The sequence below is a fragment of the Galeopterus variegatus genome, unplaced genomic scaffold, assembly GCF_000696425.1.
Source record: "Galeopterus variegatus unplaced genomic scaffold, G_variegatus-3.0.2 Scaffold545, whole genome shotgun sequence".
Lineage (NCBI taxonomy): Eukaryota > Metazoa > Chordata > Mammalia > Dermoptera > Cynocephalidae > Galeopterus > Galeopterus variegatus.
Window position 1 is genome coordinate 315,411 of NW_007726656.1, and position 9,775 is coordinate 325,185.

Consider the following 9,775-nt stretch of genomic DNA (forward strand, 5'->3'; position numbering starts at 1 on the left):
GGAGGGGGCGGGGGGGTGGGGAGAACAACAACCACAACAATTCCTTGATTTTGTTAAGACAAGTGAACAGATATGATGTTGATGGGGGTGGGGGGAGAGGGAGGAAGGAAAAGGAGTAATTGGTAAAGAGACACGAAAATCACCTACATTGTATATTGACAAATTAAAATTCAAATAAAGAAAAGAAAAATGGCATCCAAATAAAGAGGGAAAGAAATGGGTAGAGAAAGGAGAACTTTCTTCACAATCTTCTCTTTTACCAGGGAAAAAACATCATTCAGGAAGCTCTCCAACAAACATCTACATCTTATTGACCTGAATAGGATAAAATGGTTACCCCTCAATGCAAAGGAGCCTAGGAAAATGAGTATCTAGCATTTTCAGCCTAAATCATGGGAAGAAGGCAGGAAAGTAGGAGGTTTGGTATGACTTTTGCACAATCAATAGTCTGCCACAAAAGTGAAGTAAAAAGCATAGCAAAGATATACAAATCAGTGATTACAACCACATTTTGTGTATTCCTGAATTCCAGAAATTAAATGTTTTACCTCAAAGATGTTTGAAAAGTTGCTTTTGACACAAATTTAAACAAAATATCCTAGATTAACATTCATCACTATAATTATATAGCATTTTATAATATCCAAAGAATGTTCATATATTTATTCTTTACAACAGCCTTGAAAGGAACAAAGCAATTATTATTATAGTAGCCCCATTTTACCAATAAGAAACATGAAGCAAATATTATTATAGCAGCCTCTGAAAAGGATATTGAAGCTCAGAAATGCTAAATAGCTTAATTCAGATGCCACAACTTACAAGTGATATCACCAGGATTCAAATCCAGTGGCATTTCTACTAATATCAGCTATCTGGTTTTACACAGCATTATATATGAAATAACATGTGGTTTAATTATAATTTCAAGATTACTATAATTGTGATTTTTTTTATACTTAAAAACCTCTCCTCACTAGAAGAGATTACTTTGCAAAATACGTGTGCCATGAAAAATATTTTCTGAATAGATGAGTCTATGAAATCTTAGACTCATTTTTTGGTCAACTACTACAATCAAGAAATATAAAAAATTTTGGCATAAATATTGCTTTAAAAGATATTTTTAATAACTATTTCTGATTACAAAAGGGAACTCTTTGACTCCCATGAATAAAAATAAGCCCTTTATTTTGACTTCTTTTTATTTTCTTTGTAATTCATTAAATTCTATGTTCCTACCTAACTCTGAACATTGCTAACTGTACACATGTACTCTTTAAAAATGACATCCTCACAATTCTTCATATTTTGGATATATTTTCTTTTATTTCTTAAAATTTCATTTCCTTCTTGTTTACTAAGTGAACTAGATGCAAATGGTATTTCTATAAGATAGTATCATCAGGCTGGCTGGTTAGCTCAGTTGGTTAGAGTAATGAGACTGAGGGTTTGGATCCCCACACTGGCCATCCACCAAAAAATAAAAATAAAAAAGGATAGCAACATCTTTGGTACAATTAAAAAGGGGAAAGAGAAGCCTGGACAATTTCATTGCTAAAAATAATTTTTCACAAATTTTTCCTACCCAAATTATTTGTTTCTATTAATAAATATAGGGATAAAAATATTATCTTAAAATGTTCCTTGTAACTTTTTGTAGATATGAGCAAGTGATAATACCAAATAAGCCATAAATTATGATTGTCATATGCATATAAAGAGTTAAAAAACACACTCAAATAAAAAAATACTTTCAGCAATATTTATTGATATTCATGTTATGAAATATACACAGTCATGAATATATTAGTTTATACAACCAGAAGATTTTGCATATTCTTTCTTAAAATGAGAAATATACAGACTATGTCAATATTTGAACATACCAGCATCTTTACATAGCATCAAGGATAATGTGTATAATTTAATGTTCAATTCTCCTTCCTTCTCTTCTATTGCCTCTGTTCCCCCTTCCCCACTCCCTTTTTCCCTTTCCAACTTCCTAAAATACAAAGGTCCTTCATTTATCTGGAGTAGCCAGGGCTACTTGTGCCTTCCCCCCGTTTTAGCACAAGATTGAGGTTGTCTGAGTTTCCCACCATTATCCAAGTCTTTTCCTTTTCCATGTACCTTGAGACACCCTTGACAACAAATTCAGCTCTGAGTTCTTACCCCACATCCAAAAGTAACTAACATTACCTAAGTGTCTTCTATGTGCCAGGTATCATGCTAGGTGCTTTCAAATTAATCCTTCTGAATGCTGTAAAGACACAATTAATTCTACTATCCAGACACAGCCCTGGATAAAATCAATCTCCACATTACTCTATTCCACCTCTTAATATCAAGTCCCCATATTAGTGGATGTATACTATTCTACTGCGAAATGTATCACAATTTAATAAAGCTGCTATTATAGTTGTTTCCTTTTTTTCCTGTTATACATAATGCCACACACATCCTCTAAAAGTCTTTGTGCACATTTCTTAGTAAAGATTACATGCATGAGGAGCCAGCCAGTGGCTCACCTGGGAAAGTGTGGCGCTAATAACACTAAGGCCAAGGGTTCGGATCCCTATATAGGGATGGCTGGTTAGTTCACTTGGGAGAGTGTGGTGCTGACAACACCAAGTCGAGGGTTAAGATCCCCATACCGGTCATCTTTAAAAAAAAAAAAAAAAAAAAAAAAAAGGATTACCTGCATGAATTTGGCCTGAAAAACCATTCTTCTGCCCAGCTATTCACTCTTTTTCTCCTAAGTCTTTAAAGCACGGCATTCCTGGTTCGTTCTCATTGTGCGACATCACCCCTCATCCCTCCTTGGTTTGGAGCATCAGTTTTCAGCTCAGTTTTTGATACCTCTCTTCATCTAAACTGCAGAGTCTTACTATCAGTCCCTTGGCAGAGTCTCTCCTACATTAAGCCTTTTAATCTTCAGAATACCCAGAGAGGCAGCATGGTATAAATTAAGTATAGGGGCTGGCTGGTTAGCTCAGCTGGTTAGAGTGTGGTTCTGATAACACTAAGGTCAAACGATCCCTATACCAGTCAGCTGTCAAACCCCCCCCCCCAAATTAAGTATAGGATTAATAACTACCAAAATAGTTAATAGATTTACTGCAACTCCAATGTCCAACAGAAAGCCAATTTCAAGTTAAGAATGTCATATGTAACCACAGTTCTTAATTACTTAGCGAGGGTAAAAATATGGGGAAAAGATTATTTAAAAAATAGAGCTGTAGATGTAATTAAAACTAAATGCCATAACACCTCCTGATTTTCAATTCAAAAGCATAATTCAGAATATTGCAATATATTTTTATTGCAAAATAGAGTGCTGTTATGTTAAGGCAAGAATAAAGGATTAATTCTTGGTCATTTAGAGTCATCGCTTCATTCCTTTATTAAATTTTCATTGTTCTCAAAAAGACGTGTTTATTTTTATACCCTATAGAAAATGAGAAGAAAAAGGTAGAACTTTTTTAAGTCCTTTGTTAGCTATAATTTTAAAAACGTTTTTTTAGAATTTATGCCTGTAAAGATAGCTTATCAAAATTCCCTTTAAAGGAAAAATATATAGTAGGTCATAAAAGATAAACTCCCATGAACTTCCCATATTCCTCTTTATAATCACCTGCTCTCCTATTTTTCTCCAAGGCCTTTATTATCAACTGTCTAGAGAACTAAGAATAATAAATATTTTAAATTAAAAAACAAAAAGCCAAACTTCCCTGCAAAAATTTCTGTATGACATCTTCAGAACAATTTGCATGATTAAACCATCTGTACATATAAGTTTCATGTCCCAACAGCCTTTTGAACTATAGCTCATACATACATTCAATTCTCTGGACCCATGTTATCTATTTGGGAAATGACAGAATCATGTCTGAGTCAAATCCATTCTCCCATAAAGAGAATTAAGTTATGATATGCATTACACTAACGTGATTTTCTTGCTATGAAAACATCAAAAACACTTACAACATAGTAATAAGTACTAATAACTAAGATAAAATAATACAAAAACTCAGCCTGAAAAGATGACTTCAGCTCTCTAACCAGACATATGCTTAACAAAAGTAAATGATCTCATGTGGTTGATAACTCATAAGTAAACACTTTGAATGTCTGAAACATAATTTGTTTAGCAAATTGATAAAATATAGCACCTTGTCCACTCAAATCAATGACATTCATATATGTTAGCAACAGAAAGCTAGAACAGGCAAAGTAAAAAGTGATTTCATTTCAAAGCACCTAAATATTTGAGAATTAAATTTAACTCAGGACCTCCATTAATTCTAAGAAAATTACATATCCCACAGTTCTAAGTCAATAAGCATTCATTCATTTAGTTAATTTATTTAAGTTGCATTTTTTTTCCACTGAAAATTCATTTTTAAAAATTTAGGGACAATAACAGAATGTCTCACCCTGTAAACACAAAGGCCATTTTTATTCAGAGTATTTCCTAGCACTTTTTTTTATCATACACATACATATTGCACATAACTGTACTAACAGTATAAAATTTTACATACTTCTATCACTTACTATATAAAATATTACCCACGTTTCTATATAGTCATTTAGAAAAAACTGCCATTTTTTGACAACACAGTATTAACCTAATTTCCCTGACCTGCTATCACTGACACTTAAGTTATTTCCCATTTGTCACTCTTGTCATCAATCCTGTCAAAAATTTTTCATGCATTTTTTTCCCTATTTAGGTTACTTAAGATAAAGTACCACAAATAGGTCTACTGGATCAAAACATATATACATTTTGAGAACCTTGGTATATATTACTGATTTCTAAAAGTAATTTAAATAACTAATTAAAGATGCTACCAGCATGAGTATACCAGAACCTCACCATCTCCTAGTACCTTTTTGAATCCTCACTGCTTTAGAAATAAAATGTCCTCTCACCATTTTAATTTCTATTTATTTGATTACTTGTGAGATTGAACATCCCCCTTTGTGTTTGTTTTTTAATTTCTTCTTACAAGAACTATAAATTAATATCCATATTTCATTTATCCACCAGAGTTTTGAGGTTTCTCCCATAAAATTTAATAAGTTCTTTATGTTTTATAAACATTAATCTTTGTTATTTGGTTCAAATATTTCTCCTAATCTCTTTCCTTTCTTACTTTGGTTTTACTAACATTCATTAGTACAAAAAGTTATACAATATACTGTAATCTATAAAATGCTCTTCAGTGTTTTTTTTTACTCCAAAGCTGAGAAGCTACCAGTTGCCCACAAAGTTGATAAATATGCTACTACCTGTAATGCTTATTTTCCTTTTAATCAGTCTGGAGTTTATGCTGATCTACAATATTTAATTTAAATTTAGTTGCAGAATTTGAAATTTGTACTTAACTAAGGATGCCCTTTTTCATGCTGCTACCTGAAGTGAAAAAAAGATTTCTTTATAGTGTAGACAGCTGGGGGTAGGGGGTAGTAATATATCACCAAATGCTGTGAATTAAACTGTGAAGTATGTAATAGGAAATCAGTAGACATGTGTAACATTACCTAATAGAGACAAAATGGCTTTCAGACCAACACAACTTGGCTATAACCTAATGAGAGTGTTAACATACGTATAACCTAATGGAAAGTGTTAGCTATTTTCTGGGTCATTCAGAAGGAGCACTAGCCAGCCACTGGTGCATATGGTGGGAGAAAAAAGTTATATTTTGCAAGGCCCATTCAAGCACTCTCTAGGAGAGTTGTCTGGTCCCAGGGTCTTATACATTCCTGCTCTGTTGGTGAGGATGGTATAGAGGCAGACTGCCTGAGGCTACCTTTGCCTGATATTATTAAATATTTGATTCTTAATTAATAATTCCCGTTGTTTAATATTGATAACATCATACTTGCTTCCTTCATATTTTCACAGAATCGCACTGAGAGGCTTAAAGGTAATATAATTCAAATAAGAACCCCATCTGCAAGCCTTTCACAGGAATTATTATCAAGTGATGTTCCTCTCTTCTCTATTTTCTTGCCTTCTTTTTAAAAAGCTCTATTAAGAAATAACTGACATACAATAAACTGCACATATTTAAAATGTACAACTTGAAAAGTTTTGACATATGTACATATATCCATGAAACTATCACCACATCAAGATAGTGAACCTCCTAGATGTCTCCTGTCTCTTGATAATCCCTTCCTCCCCTCCCTTGCTGTACTCTCTGCATTTGATATGCTTTCTGCTGCTATAGATTGGCTGCATTTTCTAGAATTTTTAATAAGTAGAATCAAGTAGTATGTATTCTTTTTTTGCCTGGCTTCTTTCACGTAGCATAATTGTTCTGAGATTCATCCACTTTGTTACAAGTATTGCTGAGTAGTATTCCACTGTATAGCTATACCACAATTTGGTTATTCTTTCACCTGTTAGTAACCACTTTGGAAAATTCTAGCAGTTTCCTAAAAAGTCAAACATCCACCTTCCATATGACGCAGCCATTCCAATTCCTAGGAATTTACCCAAGACAAAAGAAAGCATATGTCCATATGAAAACTTATACATGAATAGTCATAGCATTTTTATCTATCAATCCATCTCCATCCACATGCATGGATAAACAAATGTGGTATATCCATACAATGACATAATATTCAGCAAGAGAAAGGAATATATGACTGATACATGCAACAACATCAATAAATCTCAAAATAACTAAGGTGAGTAAAAGAAGCAAGACAAAAAAAGAGTACTTATTTCTTGACGTCTTTTTAAATCACTTTTTCCTCCATCATTCCTTTATTTTCCGTTTATTGGTTTAAAAAAGAAAGTCTTTTTTTACTGGTTCCATTTAAAATGTCTTTTCCTTCAGTGCACACAATGCACAGACCTCAGAATACTAAAATTCCAATCAACCCTTACCAGCTTACATGCTATTACAGGCAAGTACATTATTATAGTTCCACTTTGTTTGTCAACCAGATTAGACATTATTACTGTTTTCTTCTTCAATATTACCTTAGATTTTTCATGTTATCATGTTAACCTTTTTTTTTTTTTTTCCTTTAAAGCTAGTCAAGTGAAGCAGTGGGAGTGGAGAAGAAAAAAATCTGTAAGTGACTGTGATCAATTAGTTGTAAGCACCACTCATGTTAACCATTTTCTTTACTCACTATTTCTTCTTTCATTTCATACTTTCCTTTTAGGACCATTTTCCTTCTTCTTGAAGTATACCATTTAGAACAGTATTTTTAAAGTGTGGGTTATGACCTATTGGTCTCTCTGTGTTTGGTATTCTGTAGCTTAACAACAACGTGAGTGTGTATTTCTTTTTCTTTACCCTGCCTGGGAATCACTGGGCTCTTTAAATCTGAGGATTTGTGTCTTTCATCAATTCTGGCATATTTTTAATGGTTACTATGAATATTGGCTCATACCCATTCTATGTTTTCTTTCTGGAACTTTAATCAGATCATCTCACAATCTCTTTTACATTTTCCTACCTTTTTTTCTCTCTGTATGGCTTTCTATGTAGTTTCTTTCCCTTTGTAACTGTTCCTGATATGCTGGATTAACCCATCATATAATTTTTTAAGTTCTATCATTATATATTATTTTCATTTCTGATATTCTATTCTTTTCTAAATGCACCTGATCACTTTTATAGTCTCTTACTGTTTATGTTTTAGAATCCCTCTTTTATTTATTAAACATATTTATTTTATGTATTGAATATTTCTAATAGCTGAAATCTCCATAGATCTGTTTCAGTTGTTTGTAGTTTCTACTGACACTGGTTCATAGTGTTTTGGCTTTTTTCCCCTTGTTTTGTGATTTTTTTAAAAAAATGTATATGAGCTTATTTGTTAGAATTTTAATTACAATTATTTGCTAACTGTTGATAGCGCATTCCTCCATGGAGGATTTGGGATTGTTTCTACCAGGTACCTAAGAGTATTAAAGACACAGGTCCATTTTAAATCAAAATCCTCCACTTGTGGAGTTTAAGGAATCATGAAAAGAGTGTAAATTAAGGCCCCAAATTCAAATAAATATGAGCTGATAACCAGGAATTACTAGGGGAGACTTTAACTCCACCCAGAGCTGAATACCTTGGCAAGATGGTCACTCATCAGGATTCCTAAACTCTGTGAGATCCAAGGATTTTTTTCTTCAGTCCCCATCCCTCTCCATGCACAAAGCTTCTATGCCAACAGAAATCCATGGTTGTCCCCAAAGTATTCAGTGACCTCATGGGATATAGTTGTTTTGTTTCTAGTCCCAGAAAGTTTCCCTTATTTTCTTACAGTTTCATCCATTCATTTTCAGTGATTTTTTTAATACCAAATCTAGTATTATATACGTTCAGTGGAGGGAGAGATTCAAGATCTCTTGTCTATCATATTGCTACAAACGGAAGTCTGTTTAGTACTTCTGCAACTACTTTGTAAAATTTAAGTCAGTTTATTATATTTGTAACTGATAAATTTTACTTTAGTGTGTTCAGTGTAGTCTACAAATCTGTCAAGGGCACTTATAATCTTGACTGAGTCATCATATTAGCTTACCTTAGAAGCTATGTATCATTTGCAAATTTGTTTCGACGTTCTCAGCCTTCCCCAAAGCCACTAATCAACACAGCTTCTGACAAAAGAAGAGCTTCAAAATTAATTTTGAAAATCTTTATAGCAAATCCAACACATATTCTTATTGCTATCAGTTATATAGGATTACAAATTAATTTTTCATCATAATCAAACATACATAAACCAAATTAAAACAGGAAAACCCCCCTTGAAATTACTTCAAGTGATAGGCCTTACAAAAAGTATTAAACTGAATGAAAAATATATTTATCATCAAGGGAAACCAGCAGAAGTATAAAGAGTAGGCCTGGGTGAAGGAGGCTTGAGCACCTCTGAAATCTCCATCAGCCCCCATCTCCAACAGGAGGAAACAAAACTTATTTAAACTAATTAGTATCTTAAAGGCCAATGTTTACAAAAAGGCTGTGCAAAGCATTTCCTGATTTAAAGATGCTCTCTTCCTATTAGATGTTTGGTAAAATTTTAGCTTTCATCTTTCTACTGTTTTATACCATAATACTCTTAAAAAAGAGCTTTGAAGCGGTACAAAGGAAAGCTTTGAAGGGATTTTTGCCTTTAACAGCATCATGAAAATCCATGCCTGCTAGGTTTTTTCTTTTATGCTTCAGCATACTTTTAGATCACACCTTTTACTAACTTCAGTCACCAATGGCAACTTTTATAAAATTTATCTCCAACATCAATATAAGGGTGTATGTATATGCTTGCATCTTCCCATCAGAAAAAAAAGAGACACATAGGAACCCGCCAATTAGCTATGCTGGTTAGAGCATGTGCTGATGACACCAAGGTCTGAGGTTTGATCCCTGTACTGGCCAGCTGCCAAAAAAAAAAAAAAAAAAAAGAGAGAGAAAGAACACTTACACTTATCTCCTTTAGTATGTTGCTCTTGCATGAAGAACATACAAACCACTGATTTGGGGTCTGCATCTTTATTTTCTGAGCAGCAACTACAGGTTTAAATAGAACACTTAGCTCCTGCAGTTCTTTCTTCTCAATATTTGATGCATATCCTGCAATAATGTAATAGAAAAAGCACAGACTTTGGAGTCACAGAGATCTGGGTTTAAATCAAAATCTCCAATTTAGTAACTGGATAACCTTTGCTAATAAAGCAAATTACTTCACCTCTCTGGACCTATCAGTATAGTAAACCCCAAAAAGTAGATTTCTA

The 9,775-nt window shown here is 33.3% G+C and overlaps 1 protein-coding gene across 2 annotated transcripts in view; it reads right to left on the bottom strand.

Annotated features, from left to right (window-relative positions):
- The window catches only part of CAB39L (calcium binding protein 39-like), a 126,554-nt gene extending 117,942 nt beyond the window's left edge, over window positions 1-8,612 (bottom strand). The window contains exon 1 of one of the 2 annotated variants that reach the window (XM_008569927.1): window positions 8,563-8,612. The gene's annotated coding sequence lies outside the window, so the exon portion shown is untranslated. The remainder of the gene's footprint in view (window positions 1-8,562) is intronic. The other variant, XM_008569928.1, reaches the window with a different exon arrangement.
- Window positions 8,613-9,775: the final 1,163 nt, after the last annotated feature.